General features: G+C 42.1%; 1 protein-coding gene across 5 annotated transcripts in view; it reads right to left on the minus strand.

The window, feature by feature from the left end:
- THADA (THADA armadillo repeat containing) overlaps positions 1–17,063 on the minus strand; it is a 326,765-nt gene that overhangs the window by 99,696 nt on the left and 210,006 nt on the right. The window lies entirely within an intron of this gene.

Below are 17,063 nucleotides of genomic sequence, written 5' to 3' on the forward strand. Positions count from 1 at the left end.
GCGGTCGCTTCTCTTGTTGCAGAGCACAGGCTTTAGGGTGCCTGGGCTCAGTAGTTGTGGCTCCCTGCCTCTAGAGCACAGGCGCAACAGTTGTGGCACACAAGCGTGGTTGCTCCACGGATCCTCCTAGATCAGGGATCGAACCCGTGTCTCCTGCATTGGCAGGCAGGTTCTTATCTCCTGAGCCACCCGGGAAGCCCCTCAAGCAGTATTTTTTAAAGTCAAAATCTTACTACACAGGAAAAAATCAACTGTCTGTGGGTCTAATCTGGTTTGGGGTTTATCAGAATGGGCTTGGCTGAAGAAGCAGGCTGTAATGACGCTTGCCTTTGCAAATACTGGATAGTGATGTCTGTACACTACTGAGATTTTTTAGATCTTTTCTAGGATGTCAGGAGCTGAGGCAGCAGTGCAGAACCCTGCTCTTACTCTTCCATGACTTTATACGTTAGAATTAGGCAGAGAAGACAAATCCTGCTGTCTCTCTCCAGCTGCCTATATTTAGAAAGAAGGCCACAACCCCAGCAAGGCCATGGCACAGCCCGTGTGTGTGTGTGTACTGGTTTGTGTCCATATGTGTGCCTTGGGTTCATTCCGTGATGACACTAACAAGGCCTCCTGAGTGAGAAGTACTAACCTGCAGCAGAGAACAAAAGAGGATGAGGGCATAAACGAGATCACTGGCCTTAGCGAGTGTCAAGGGAAAAGACATGTCAGAGAAATCCCTCAGCTCCTTTCTCAAGCGGAGGAGGAGGGTGGGGCAAAGCAAGCACAGATAAGCACATCAAGAACTTGGGAAGCCTCTTTTATTTTTATCTTTTTGGGGGAAGCCTATTTTAATAATCGGAGTGTTCTCTTTCTGTTGTATCCTTTACTGGGGCTGCAGATTCTTTCTAAACAGCAAGATTCTACTTTTTCTTCTCTTTCTCTCCTGTCAATGGAGGGCATAACTTTGAGAGTTAAATATGGAAAGGAAGTAATGAGAAAAAGCAAAAGGTCAAGATAAGACATCCAGAGCCATCAGACCCTAAGTGGGGTCTGAGCAGGCAGGTTTTCCTGGGTCAGAGATCTGCAATTTCCAACAACAAATATATGCTGTGCGAGCACCTCTGGTTTAGAGAGTCAGTTTTGATTATTTTATTGTATGGAACTGCTATTTAAAAAAAATTTTTTTCCCCTAAATTGGAGAAGGCACACAAGTCCCAATGTGGAGCCTGAAAATACTTTCTCTAATAATGGATCTGTTATTTCAGAAGCAACAGATCAAATATCACTACTTCACCGCACCCCCATAGGGACCCATACCGCCCGTCGTGAAGTCTGGAGCAGTGGTTCTGGCTGGGGCTTCTGTTCTTATGTGGTGACTGCCGGAGTGAAAGAAATCACCTCCCTCTGCCCGAATCCCCACCATCCTGAGAGAGTTGGCAAAGCCGCTGGGCCTTGCTTTCCTTTTCTCCACAGCTGCACAGAACCAACCACCGGGGCTTTTCATGGTGTCACAGGACTGTAATTAATCAGCAGACACCAGCAAAATACATGACTTTGGAATTTACTTATAAAGAAAGCTGTGAGATTTTTCAAACGCCTCTCATTTAAAAGCAATCACTTCAAAAATAACTCCTGATGGATGTTTAAACTTCGTCCTATATTTGCTCACCTTACTTGGCAAAAACAAGGCTGTTTTTGAAACGCTTGGTAGCTCTGGTTTATGAAAACCGGCCTATGAGCCCATCAATTCTGTCACCTTGGGCACAAACCAGACAACAATTGTGATCCTGGTTATTCACCAGGAACGGAGTGTGGTCTGTTTACATGGGACCGATGGTGGGGGAAGTATACTTAGAAGAACCTTGGTGGAAATAAACATGCAGGAGAAACAGAGTAATATACGTGAAAGATAGGGTCAGAGGAGACAAGGAAAATGGGGGTGGGGAGGAGGGGGAGAGAAGACAGAGGGCGGCGAAAGGGAAAAAAAAGGCTTGTAAGCACATGTCTGAAACAGGTTACTGTGTGTGAGACAAAGTTTTCTTTAAAGATAATTAATGAAAATGTTTGAATATATGACTACCCTCCTATCACATGAAGAGTGCTGGGTCTGAGACTTCCCTGTTGGTCCAATGGTTGAGATTCCATGCCTCCAATGCAGGGGCTGAGGGTTCAATCCCTGGTCAGGGAACTAAGATCCCACACTATGTGTGGCATAGCCAAAAAAAGAGTGCTGGCTTAATTCTCTCAAGGAAAACGAGGCCATCCTTTGCATGAAGTCCAGAAGTGAGGCCAGACTTCTGGAGCTCTGGTCCAAGGACAGGTCTGGTAGTTCTAGGCAGCTCCAGGAAGGATCATTTGTTCATCAGCTCTGCAAGGATGGCAGGGGCGAGGCAGCTCCTCCCCCCAGCTCCCTTCCTGACATTCTGGTCCAGAGGAACTTCTGGGCAAACAGCGTGGCCAAGCCCAGGCCTGGGATAATTAGGAAACTGCACTAAACCAAACAGAGAGAAACCCAAACTGCCAGACCTGAGGATGACGACTAACTGGACCACAGGAGAGCCCTGAGAAGTTCAGTGTCACTTTAGGTGTCCCAAATTGGCAACAGGATTCCAACATTCAGCCCAAAAATATTTATTAAACAACTATTATTACCAGGCGCTATCCTCGGGGCTGCAGCCAAGAACACACAGAATCCCTGCTTTCCTGCAGCTCACATTCCAGTCGTGGGTAAACAAAAATATCAGTCGTTTCCCAGACTCTGCCTGGTTGGGACTTCTAACCTGCACGATGGCATCGCCATCACTCTGCTCTTCCACGTGGCCCCGGCCTCCACCACGTCCAGGGCAAAGCAGGGCTCAACAAGCATTTGCTGAACTGATGCTGGTATTTGGTGCCTCTTCCTCTATTACCTCTGCCTTTAGGACACACGCCCATGGGTTTGGTGAGCTGCTGGTGGTGCCAACCCCAAGTCAGGAGCAGAGTCACAGAGCTGGATAATATGCACTCCTTACTCCATGGATTCCTAACCTAGTGGATTGCTAACCCAGTGGGGAAAGCAGAGAGGCTGGATCAATGATCAGAATGCAATCCTGTTGAAGGGGGTGAGAGGAGAAGAGACTTCGGAGCCAAATGGACTTTGGTGGAAACCTAGTTTCTAGCTGTAGGGCTTTGGGCCACTTGTTTACTCCACAGTAAAGAGTATAATATTATCTATAATATAATGAGTATAATATTATCTGTAGTATAAACAGTATAACAATATATATCTGGTAGAACTATAGAAAGATTTCAAAGAACATATATATATATAGATAGATAGTACTTGGCACATGCTAGGCACCTGATCAAAACACTAGTTCTCTTTTTCCATCTCTTCCCTCCCTTCCAGCCCTCATTCCAAAAATAAACAGAGAAGGCTTTTCAGGAAGAGTGATAGCCATACGTGGCCTTGAAAAGAATCTTGCCAGGAGGAAGAATATACAAGCAGAGGAAACTGAATTATTAAAAAGTGTTAAAGAGTATTAAAATATTGGTATTACCAACAAAAAAGTGAGCATTAAGATAAACTATGGGCTTTAATTAATTTTTAATTTAATTTAAAATAAATAAATATAAAATAATAAATATATAGTGCAAAATAATAAAATAAATGAAAAATAAATATAATTTTATTAACAATGATGTATCAATATGGGTTCATTAATTGTAATAAACATACCACTCTAATGCATGATAGTAATAACAGGAGAAAACTGGGGAGAGGGAGCGGGGAAGAGAGGAACAACATGGGAACTATCTGTACTCATGTTTTCTGAAAATCCAAAATTATTCTAAAAAAACCCCATTCAGTAAAAGAAAAACATTGGGACCGCTCAGGGGACAGCAAATAGTTGCATGTAACAAGAGTGGAGCTAGGATGTGTGCAGGGCGGTATAGGAGACACAGCTGAAGAGAGGGGTCAGGTTAGACGGGGAAGGATCTCAAAGGCAGCATCAAGGGATGTGTGCTCTGTTCTGGAGACAGCACAGACTTCTTCAGAGATCAGATCTCTAATTCGAAAAGGAAAGGCCAGGGACAGTGAGGAGGCTGGGTCAGAAGGGGTCGGGTGAGTGAGACTGTTGCCAGTCTAGACAAAAGGTGGTGGGGCTTGAAACCAGAGCCTGTAAACCAAGAACAGACTGTGGACCAAAAGTGGCTGCAGATGTTTTATTTGGCCTACATGGTATTTTGAAATCGCCATTTGTGAACTGGGAGATTTCACATCAAAATCAACCTGATGTCGAAACTCTTTGGAAAAATGAGAAGACCCGACAATTTAATTTTGTGACACCCCCACTTCATGCCAATCTAAATGATGGTAGCAGCGGAACGCAGAGGGAAGGATGCAGCTGAGAGGCGTTTTGGAGGCAGAAGCAGGACCTGGCAGTTGCTGAAGACCCGGCATTGAAGGTCAGGAAAGAGACCTTCCCCCAGGGCAGCTGGGGATGGAGGGCCAGGCTTCAAGACCAGGATCATGAGAATAGGTGGCAGGACTGGGAATGAGGGAGGGGGAGTTAATGAGTTGGTCAGGAATATCCATGTGATGCTTGTTAGGATAATTTATCTTGCAAACCAGGAATTCTTTTGAGAGTGAAAAAGAGCTCTTTTATTAAATCATACTGGGACACACCGAGACAGTTGGTGACCTCCAGCCATGGCAGACCCCTTGGAGAAAGGTTAGAGTGGACTTAGGGATGTCTCCAGCACACACACACACACACACACACAAAACCCAAAAACAAAAACAGGAGAAACTCCAAAAACTATCTTATTGACTTAAGATAGTTGTCAGAAGGAGACAAATGCATACAGAAAACAACCAAGTGCAAACTAGCATCATCACCCCTGACTCTCACAGGCCTGGGACTGCCCAGAGATGAGATGGTCACACCTGCTCTGAGGAGGAGGTGGTCAGGAAGCAGCTAGAGGGACCTAAGACTTCTTGCCCCTGAGATGCAAGCCTTAACGAAACTCTGGGAGAATCTGAGAAGAGTCTGGAGAACAGTCAGCCTCTGCCCACCCTCATCCCCATGCTAAACACAGAGAGATTGAGGGGAGCCCCCAAACATCTTGGTAAAGCACGGGGTCCATTTTGGCAGCTTTGAATCTCAAAAGCGACTCCACAGAGCAAATGTAACGCCCTTTGAATAAATGCCACAGGCCTAAAGAGAGTCATGAGTCAGATCCCTGAAAGAACTTGCATTGCACCAGTGAAATACATCTGGTTTATGCTATTGGACTAAAATAGTGACTTGTGTTAGACAAGATCAAGATGATATATGGCTGTTTGGGACTGCAACGCTGAGATGGCTTTTCCTCTCCACCAAGCATGGCTTCTAGGCAATTTTCCCCCTTATAAGATCAACAGCAGCTGAGTTCCAGAAACCAGCAGGATTCAGCAATAACATGACCAGGTTTAGGCAGGCCGTGAAAAAGGACAACTCAGAAGAGAAAAGGGATGTTCATTTCAGAGGTCAGATATAAATGAGGTGAAGGTATCCTTATCAGGAACAATCCTGCTGAAGACCCACACATCTATCCCCCTTTGCAAATGTATTTTTATTTCCTTAAAAACAAAAGCCTGGTCTTCTGGGGCAGCATGCAGACTGGGGGCGAACACTTCTGCCCCTATCACATCCAGCCCCAAGTATAAAATTTCTGTATCTGCTACTCTGCTCCTGGCCTTCTCCCCACGCTGCCCCAACCCCCACAGCAAAGTCAGAGCCACATTTTTCCAAGCTCAGTGTTTACACAGGATTTTATTTCGGCTGGTAAAACATCTGTATTTTTTCAAGGACTTAAATAAATGATCTATGCCGGGAATGTACAGTATAGGGTGATGTCAGGCCCCCTTTTCTTTTCGACTCACTGGGCAGAACAGGCAAACATTGTTTCAGCCTGTAGCTGGGAATGTGAATATTTATCCTGTCGACTTAATTCATACAAACAGAACGAAAGGCAGGCAGGCAGAAGTATTTTATGGCTTTAAGTCAGACTGAAAGGAGGTGGGGTGAGAAGGGGGATGGCTGAAGAAGGAATCTAAACTTTCTAATTCACAGAAACATGCCTAATCATAGAACTGCTGGGAAATGGATACAGCAAAAATTATTTAAAAGGCAGATTGTGTTTATTTGTATGCATGTGTGTGTTTGGGAGGGGGAGGTGAAGTTGGGAAAGTGAGACAAAGAAGAGTTCTCTAACTTCTATGCCATTTCCAATCATTACAATGTGTTTGAGGACTTAATTTTCTGCTTTAAGCATATTAATCTTACTCTTAACGAGCCCACAGGCTTCCGGCTCCCATGGCGCAGAGCACAGTGCTCGCTGGGTACATGTACCCGCCCGTGTCATCCGTACAGACAGCTCCACATACTCTTCTTTCTTACCGGCCCTGGAGGGGCACTGGGTGGACTGGAGGTGGGACCCTCGGATGCTGGTCGTCCAGAACAGGCTTAGTGGGCATGTGCCAGCCACGGCTACTTACTGATCTAACCTTAGGCTGGAGGGCAGGTCCAGGAAGCATTTCAAGTGGTTACTCCCCCAAACCGCAACCTGTTTATCAGATGAGGACAGATCCTTAGAAAGGTCTGGGTGAATTCCCAAAAGGTGACACTTGGCTGTGTTGTGTTGTTGCTGCCAGGAAAAGGATGCTAATTACAAAGCGTCATTACTTCCTAGCTGACTCTGGCTTGGGAAGCAGGCCATGAATACCTCTAAGGATTAAAATGTACAAAAACAAAGTCTGTGGGGACCTAGAAATTCACTTTGTGTCTCTAATGCATGTCTTCTCCTCTAGCAACACTCCTACTGTTTCAGTTCAGGAACCAAAAGATCTTACACCTAGATGATGCAAACAACTTAAACGACTGGTCTCTGCCTCCAAAATTCATTTTACACATGGCTGCAGAGAATTCTTAAAAGCCAAGCCCTGATCGCATCACTCCCAAATTCAAAATCCTCCAATGATTTCCACTGTCCTAAAATAATCTTCCGGGCACTGAAGGCTCAACCTGTCTTTCTAGTTTCCCCTCCAACTTTCTCCACTTCATGAACTATTCTGTGGCTATGAGCGATGATTTCCCACTCCTGACAATGCTTTTCCATCTAGGAACTCCCTTCCATTTCTCCCCACAGCCTCTCCAGCTCTGCCATTGAAATCCATTCATACTCTAAGACCCAGCTTCTATACTACCTCCTCCATAGAGCCTTGCTCAGCTTTTATCAACCACCTCCTATCCCCACCCTAAGACTTTCCTACTCAGCGCCCAATGACTCATTTCATTTGATTTCTTCTTTTGACTTTTTAAATCCTGTCATCACGGTTATCAATCCACAATTTCCCTTTCCTGGAGCATGGCTCACTGAAGGAAAGGACTGTGTCTTGTTCTTCATAGCCTCTGGACTCCAGGGATATACAGCTTTATCTGGCAGAAAAGAGACTCAATCAATAGCGCATGTATCCATCTAGAGTACCACCCTGCCTCCTTGTCAGGGTGGCAGGAGCAGAACCTCTATTGGCAGCGGCAGTTGGAATGCTAAGAGCCAACTCTCTCAACTCTCCCCACACAATGGGGTTGGAGGAAACACACAGTATTAATAAGAGAGTATAAGAACACTCCAGGATTCTTGCCTGGGAAATCCCAAGGACAGAGGAGCCTGGTGGGCTACAGTTCATGGGGTTGCAAAGAGTCCGACATGACTTGGCGATTAAAACAACAAAACAATAAGGAATGAGTATACATCTGTCTTAGATCGTCTCTAGCCTGCAGTGAGAAGTTCCATCACCCAGAAGAAGTGTCAAGGGTGCCAAGGAGTTGGGTTAGGATGAGGTTTAGAGTTAGTCTTCACCTAACTAAGAGAAAGGCTTGCTTAGAAAGAACGGACAATTTATAAAACACTGATACAATATCTGTTCGAACTTAAGAGTTTCTAGCTTTAGAACACAGACATATTTCTGAAAAGCTACATAACAACATTTTTCAAATTACAAATTATTTCTTTGTAAAATAAATCCCAGTTTAAATTCTTTAGGAACAGCTTTATTATACATGATAATTTATTTTTTCTAATATCTGGATCCTCAAACTATTGAGTTTCCTTAAAGACAATACTGAGACCAACAAGTAACTCTCTAATGCAGTAAACCTCACAAGGAAAAATAAAATTTGTTTAGTCAAGACAGTTAATTGAAAGCAATACAGGGAATTCCCTGGTGGTCCAGTGGTTAATGGGTTTCCCTAGTGGCTCAGACGGTAAAGAATCTGCCTGTAACATAGGAGACTCGGGTTTGATCCCTGGGTCAGGAAGATCCCCTGGAGGAGGGCATGACAACCTACTCCAGGATTCTTGCCTGGAGAATCCCATGGACAGAGAAGCCTGGCAGGCTTCGGTCCACAAGGTCGCAAAGAGATGGACAAAACTGAAGCGACTTAGCCTGCCTGTCAGTGGTTAGGATTCAGCACTTTCACTGCCGTGGCCCTGGTTCAATCCCTGGTCAGGGAACTAAGATCTTGTAAGCTGTGTGTCATGGCCAGGAAAAAAAAAAAAAACTGAAGCTGAGTGTTGGGCATAAGGGATTCATTATATTATTCTGTCTACATTTGTGTATATTTAAAATTTTTATAAAAAATATTTACAGAGGGAGAGAAGGGAAAGGAAAAAAAACAGTTATAGGACATAGAGATGAAATCAATATAAAAAGATCTTATGATCTTGTGCAGGAAATAAGATGTGTACATAAATAAGATTCAAGGTAGAAAACAGTAAGTGTTGTAAGAGAGAGAGAGAGAACAGAAGGTCCAGAAATAACTGAAAAAAGATGATAAAAGTGACACAAACAATAGTGAAAATATTGACTTACTCAAGATAGACAACCAACTAGTTACTTAAGATAGACAACCAACTAGTTCTTTGGGAAATAATATAGTTGGGTCTGTATCCAAATACTTGTACTAAATAAACTTAAGATGGAGAAAATAATCAAATATTAAGAAAAAAGAAACCATAAAAATGGCAGAAGAAAACAGGAAAATATTTTACAATCTTCAGGCAAGAACAGACTAAGAATGAACACAAAGCCATGAATAAAAAAATAAGAAGCAGAAAAATGATTGTTTACAACATAAAAACTGAAATCTTTTGTGTAGTGAAAACTACCAGGAATATTCAAAAGTATAGGTAAGCCAGGGGTAAACTATTTGCTAATTCCCCTAAGGAACAAAGCTCTTGCAAATTAATAACAAAAATGAAAGTAACTGAGTGAAATGTGGCAGGGAGTTATACACTTCCTCATTCATAGCACCCTCAGCACCTCAATAATCTTTTCATGGTGCCTCTAGGCCAAAGGAAATTCCTAACAGTTCCATTTATTAAGTAGTTAGGTCCAAACAACCTAATAAGTATTTATGCCCTACAACTTAGGAACTGTTTGAAAAATTAAGACGCATAAGTTGAAAGCAAAAATATTTTTATTTCATTCTTTAATAACCACAATTACTTACTAATGGGATGTGTGTGCCTGCTGGATACTTTATAACTCTGCAAGCTCTGGAAATCTCGGGATTCCACCACCCTCATTTCTGGTCCACATGGATTTTCTCATGGGACTAGCTCTTTATTACAGCAACTATCAAACACTCAACTTTGCAAAGACATACAGAATCATCAAAAGGAATGCAGTGTGAGCTAATGGTGATAACTGTAAATGACTTCAAGCGAGTAGTTCACATAATATCTCACAGATGGCAAGTGTCATTGTCCTTCTCTCCCCCAAATTGAAAATATCCCACAACACTTTGGCACACACTTTGGGAACTGCAAATTTGTTTAGCCGAGAATATAAACAAGCAATTCACAGATGAAATGCAAATAGCCAATAAACACATGAGGACATGAGAACACATGTTTAGTTTCATTAACGTTTAAGGAAGGGCAATTCAAACAATGAATTTTTAAAGGAAAAAAACATTAATAAGCAGAGAATTTTCTCTAAAGGGTAGGACCCATCAATATTGGGATAAGGAAACAGACATTCTCATTCACGGTGGGAGGAGAAATTGTTTCAACCTTTTCGGGAGGTAAGGAGCAGGGCCACATTGCTGCACATACAATGTATGCTATATAGATGGTCTCATCTGTTTGTTAGACAAAGCAGCAATTTGGAGGTTTCACTGTTGCTATCAAAATGGAAAACATGAACTTTCTTTAATCTTGAAATACCCACTTCTAGAAATTTATCTCACAGAAACATTTACAGGTATGGGCACAGAAACAGATGCCCAAGGATGATCTCAAGAAGCACTTACTTTAAGAGGAAAATTTAGAAACAGTCACTACAGGACCAGTTGAAAAAATGATGGGATATTCCTACATAGTATTCCATCATATCTAGCCAAGCGGTATCTTCATTTAAAATAATGTTGTAGATTTATATGTATCAACATGAAAATATCCCTAAGACACACTGGTAAGTGAAAAAACAAGCTGCAAAAATAGTATGATCCCATTTTACCTGATGCCAAATTATTAACATCATGGGGGCTGGACTTTTACATTTGACACTGCACAGTTCTGTAGTTTAGAAAGTTTCACAGTAAGAATGTATTACTTTTTAAAACTTCTTATTTTGAAATGATTACAGCTGACCCTTGAACAACACAGGTTTGAATTGTGAGGGTACATTTACACCTGGGTATTTCTCAGCAGTAAATACTACAGTACCACAATCTGTGATTGGTTGAATCCAAGGATGCAGAGAAACCGTGGCAATTGGGGGCTGACTGTGAGTTATCTGTGGATTAACCCCCACATTGTTCAGGGGTGAGCTGCAGAGCCTCATCATAACAAGTTGCAAAAATAGAGTTGTTCCTTTCAGTCAGCATCCTTTAACTGTGACACCTGATGGAACTGTAGCACTAAAACCAAAGCAGAAAACTGACAATCACATTACCGTTAACTAGACTACACATCTCATTCAGGTCATCATGTTTTTACATGTATTTCTTTGTGTGTGTGTTGGGGCAGGTGGACAGTTTTAGCCCATGCCTGGATTTGTGTAGCCACCACCGAAATCAAGATACAAACTGTCTCATCACCACAAAGGAAGAAGAGCATTATCTTTGGTGTCAGAAATAATAAAACAAAATAACATTCTTTTTATCATATATTTCCCAACTTAAACTCAGTATGAAAATTCACATACTAATAATTATTGGGACGGGTGGCTGCGTGGCATTCTTCACCACAGAAATCAAAGAAAAGGAACTTTCAACACATCAAAGAGAAGGTGTTCCGACTTTTCCAAGGCTCCCCCTGGTCTCCCCCTCTGACTGTTCAGATCTGTGCCCAAACAAAGTGAGGAAGAGCCAGTTGGGGGAAGAGACCCACTGAGGGTGGAGAAGGCTGGGGAGGTGGGGAAGGGCCAGCTGGAGAGAGCGCGGCAGGAGTATCTATCTCCAGGGTTATCTCCAGCAAACAAAGCCAAAAGAAATGCAGAGTTATTATACTAATTTGTATTTCTCAGACTTTAGAGAAGCTGTAAAATGTGCCTTATAAAAAGGGTTTGACCCACAGAAGTGCCTGGCTTTCAGCATTTGGACTTTAGGCTTGTAACTCCAGCTACCCAGTGAGGGGGTTTGGGGCAAAAGCCCCACAAACCTGGGCCTGGGCCAGAGACTGCTGGCTTCTAGCACACTGCTAACAGAGATGCCTCCTTCTGAAAAATGAAGATGGAAAAAAAGTGGGTTGTTTTTTTTTTTTTTGACTCTGTAGTTTGTAGCTTATTTCAAAGGTCATCAAAGTAAACAAAAGGAAAAGACTGTGACTCTTTATAAGTCAAAAAGTGACAACTGTTTATAAAGCAACTGTTTATATTTTCACATGGAGGGAGGAAAAAAAATGACTCCTCTAAGCCCCCAGGAATGGATATTTGGGCAGTTCTCCCCCTCCCCCAGTCTGTTTGTTCCTTCGGCATTCGACACCTCCAGCAGCAAAGTCGAGGAACATCTGCTGCGTCCATTTTAGTGGAATTATAAAAGTCGACTGGATGGCTGGGATGTGTGAAATAAACCAGGCAGTGTCTCAAGAAGCAAAAGCCTCTGAGGCACCTCTTGCTAACTGTGCCTTCCACTACCCTACTGAGAGCTCCCAAGGCCCGGAGTCACAAAGCCCAGCTGCAGGAAGGTCTCTCCCATTCTCGAGCCCTGTTTCCTCTAAGCGCCTCAGTTCAGGGAAGGGTGATTCCGGGAGGTCTAACGGAAGCCAAGGGTCAGTGAAACCAATCTTTATGAACCTCCTCTGATCCCTAAGAGTGATCAAAAACACCCTTTTCACTCATGAGTTTTCTGGGCTTAGCTGATAATGAACTCTGGACAAACATTATGGATGAGTTTCTAAAAGGATTTTATAGGCTATGAGATATATTCCAAAACAATGAAACTAGATGGGATTACAATAATCATCTAAAAGGTACTTTTTAAAACATGGGGTGCCATGGGCATTAATCAAGGTGTGATTCCTGGTCTGTTATAAAGATTTCATATTATTTCTACTTAATCCATTCAGGCTCAGCTCATCAAGTCCCTCTATGAAGTTCTTCCTGACAATTTTAGGTTGTGGCAATCTTTCCATCCTCTCATCCCACAGTATTTATTATCTGAACCACTCATTTGGCACCTAAGATATGTTGCCTTGATTGCTATTTATCTTTTTATGTAAACCATGTCTTTTTATCTCCTACAGAGCCTTACTGGAATGCAAAAGTTTGTTGATTTGATTTTAAATTTAAGGCAATTACCATGTGGGCTGAGATAAACAGTACTTCCAAGGCAATAGTTAACTCAATAGTGAAAGTAAACACCAAGACTGCTTGCGAATGGGTTGGCTTACAAAGTAAGATGACCAATGAATGCAAGTCCTTGAGCCTGGAACATGTTTGTGGCCTGGGCCATCAGCCTGCTAGGCTGAGCCCACTAACATGTCATGTTATGTACATGAACTCATCACCCCTCCAACCTCATCTTAAGGAAACTCATAATCTACCCTCTAAACCTACTTCAGCTCAAACACTGGTGCCTCTATGAAACTATTCTTTGAACTGTTAGATTTCTTTGTTGAATGAGTGGCTGGATAAAACAATGACTTTCTGGGTAACCATCCGTGATCCATTTTGGCCTGTCCCCTTTCACTACACTGCTGGAAGGCTATGAGGATCAGGTTTAGGGAAGTTCTAAGAAAAGTTACAAAATTTCCCCCATAAACAAGCCCTCCCTGTCAAACATTGGGGCTGACTACAACAGGACAATGGGACGCTCCTCTACGTACTTACTAGATTTTAGTCTTTAGACTAGTGGCTCTAAATCCAGGGTGATTTTACCTCCAACAGACCTTTAGCAATGGCTAGAAACATTGTTGGTTGTCACAACTGTAAGGGGGGAGCTACCGGCGTCTGGTAGGGAGAGGCCAGAGAGGCTGCTAAGCTAAATATTCTATGATGCACAGAACGACCCCTCTGAACAAAGAATTATCCAGCCCAGAAGGTCAAGGGTGCTGAGGTTGAGAAGCCCTGGCCTACTGTAACAGCATGGGGTCTGCAGTCAAGACCTAGCTGGGGACCTTGGGAAAATTATTTAACCTCTCTGAGCCTTAATTAATTTCCTCATCTACCCAATGGAGCTAATAATATAGCTCATCTCATGAGGGTACAGTGAGGTCTAAAAGATAACGGATATGAAAGACCTTTGTAATTACTCTTGAAAAAATTAGTCATCCTTATTAATGAATACATGACCATGTGTGATTTTAATTTGGCTGTGCATTTGAAACATCTCTTGAGGTAAAAAGGAGACTAAATAACACTAGGAAAGCGAATCCCCTTGATTAAAGACTATTCTTCCATCCTCAGGGATTGTGTGCTATTTCCATAACGTGGATATCCCTCTTCATCCATCTGAGGTCTATGTTCCCCTGATTCTGTGCTATTCGGTAATTTTCTTTAATCCTCTGTGATACCTACTTATGTTCTTTTTTTTGAAAATTGTTTTCACTTGGCCACTGGACTTCCGCCTGTCGTGGTATTGCTCCTTAGCCATGTTTTCTTAGTGGTCTCTCAATTTTCCCAATAACTGTGCTCTCTGACTAATCATCTCACTACAGCTTAACAGTAACAAAGTGTATGGCAAGGATAAACTAATTATCCCTCAGGTGCTTTGAGGAGTATAAGTACAGTACTTGTTACCAAGTTTGCCCTTTTTGTTGCAAGTTAACCTTTCTGCATCAAAGGCAAATTTAAACACTAGATTTACATAGAAGGCTAAGTTGTCCATTCAGTGTTGTTAGAAGAATAATTGGTTACCCTTAAAGATATTAGGTCTCTAAGTTATGACCCTCAAGAGTTTAATCCTTGATACTCTAACAGACCATGATCCATAAACTCACATATCCAAAGGTACACCCCTCCAGCTCCATTTTCCTGCTGCAGAGAGGCAAATGCTTTAAAAAATAAGCTAAGGAAGCATATTTTCTTATTTTTCTAAGTATTTCCTAAATGTCCCAAATCAGGTAACAAATACTTCACCTTCCACTCAGGTCATTTCCTGGGTGAATCTGACCATTTCACTTTCAGGGTTTTTTTTGTTTTTTTTTTTTAAGGAATCAAAGCATCTTCCAGGTGTATATCAGTCTCATAAAATGGATATCTGGATATTTTATATAGCAAGGAAGGCCTTATGGTCTTGTAGTCTTGTATAAAAGTTGTGTTAATATGTGTGTGTGTGTGTGTGTTGAAAATTCCACAGATTCTTGATTTTCACAAATAAGCAATATACTCCCAATCCTCTTGAAATTAATGGTGAACTTCAGGAGAATGAACTATGTCTCCATAACTGGCAGAATCTTAGCTATCATGAAAAAGGAGTTGAGTCAAGTGGTGGAGGAAGAAGAGGGTCTCATTCTGGTCCAGAGAGATGCCTCCAGCTTTGGCAATTACTGGTCATTTCACCGTTGGAAAAATAAATGGAAACACAGGGTTCATCTTACCATTGTGAGGAAGTAAGCAAGATACTCACCACCAGGGGAATCTTGGTTCCTAAGTTGTGAACGAGGGGCCCTGACTCTGATGGAAATAACACACAACTCCCTGAGGATAGGACAGTAGTTTTTAATCAAGAGGATTCACTTTCCTAGTATTACTTAAATAGGCTTTTTGTGTAATGTGACAGACTCAAAGGCCCAGTAGAGCAACTAGAGCTGACTTCTCCTAACGCAAATGTATTAGTTTAAAGCAAGGTTTTTCAACCCCAGCACTACTGACATGTGGGACCAGAAGTTCTTTGTTGTGGGTCCCGTCCTCTGCATTATGGGATGTTTATCTGCATCCTTGGCCTCTACCTAATGGATGCTGATGGCACACCATCAGTTACAACAGCCAAAAATATCTTCAGACACTGCAAAATGTCCTCTCTGGGGGAAAATGCTCCCAGTTGAGAATCACTGCACTAGGAATTCAAATCTATACACTGATACCACGTATTATAGCTACTTTGGGAAAGCAAATACTTAGTATGGTCTACCTTCTTAAGAAGATCCTGATTCATTCATTTTTAAAAAATTATCTATTTATTTGGCTCTGCATGGTTTTAGATGTGGTATGTGGGATTTTTAGCTATAGTATGTGAAGTCTTAGTTGCAGCATGTGGAATCTAGTTCCCTCACCATGGATCGAACAAAGGCCCCCTGCACTGGGAGCATGGAGTCTCAGCTACTGGACCACCAGGGAAGTCCTTGACTCATTCATTCATTCAGCAAATATTATACTGTTGATATGTCTCTTCTAGGAAGAGTGAATAGCATGTACAGGGGCCCTGGGGCAGGACAAGGCCTGGGTATTAGAGGGAGGTTCAAGGGGTGAGTCGAATAACAGGAGGAAAGCAGTATGAGATGAAGTTGGAGAGACAGGCTGCTCAGATCACTATGGTGCTTATAAACTACTGTAAGAAGTTTGGATTTATTTTAAGCATGATGGGAAAAAAAAAAGGCATGATGGAACATGACTAAAGAGCTTTAAGCAGGGATTAAGAAAATTTCAGCTGTGTTTTAAAAAGGTCCTTCTGTCCGACATAGAGAGTAGAATGAAGGGGGCGTGAGTACAAGCAACGAGGTGGATGTAGTTGTCTAAGCAAAAGAGGAGACTGGCCTGACCAAGGATAGTGGTGTAGAGAATGAGAGTAGAGAAGCAGATGGTACTGGTGGATTAGATACCAAGCTAAAGAAAACTTGAGCCCCAGGTTTCTTGAGAAATTGGGTAAACGATAGTGCCATTTACTGAGAATGTAAAGCTTGATGGAGGGCCATGTCTGTGGCTCAGCCAGGTTGTGGAATAAAGAGTGTGTATTTGCTCAGATGGGAAAACATTATCTTATAATCTCTCTTTCCTAGAGGTTTATGGTTTATTTCAAGAGGCAGCATACAAGTACAATATGGTCACATCCTCTGTGGGAGTAAGGTCTAAAGTCAATGACTGGGGTGAACACTGTATCCAGGGAAAATGACCTTCAATCACAGTCAGCACAGCCACAGACTCTAAAAGAGACAGTATATTTCCAACTCACAGCTCACTGTTCACTCTGGGGCACATGTTCACTGGGAGAAAAGGCAATGCAACTCAGCAGGCGATTTGTAAATAGTTTTTCTCTTTTATTCTTTAACTTTACATATATTTAGCAAGCTAAATGAGTTCTGTATGATTCTCCTAAATAAAAAATAAAATCACTTAAGACGTGAAATACCAACAAATGAGATTTACTATCAAGCAAATTATATACAAACACATTCAGTTAATGAAAGATCTAAGGAAAGTGGGATAAACGAAAGGCTCACTTTCTGAAGAATGTGGCATTTTAATTAGGAAGAAGTTACAGACAGAGACCAGAGAGGATTTGGAATCACATACATACAATTGGTAGTTATCCTCCATGACCACTTGGGTCTTATTCCTCAGACCTCTATAAACAACTTCAATGAAAAACTAAGAGGTTTAATGG

The sequence above is a fragment of the Cervus canadensis genome, chromosome 5 (assembly GCF_019320065.1).
Source record: "Cervus canadensis isolate Bull #8, Minnesota chromosome 5, ASM1932006v1, whole genome shotgun sequence".
Classification (NCBI taxonomy): domain Eukaryota; kingdom Metazoa; phylum Chordata; class Mammalia; order Artiodactyla; family Cervidae; genus Cervus; species Cervus canadensis.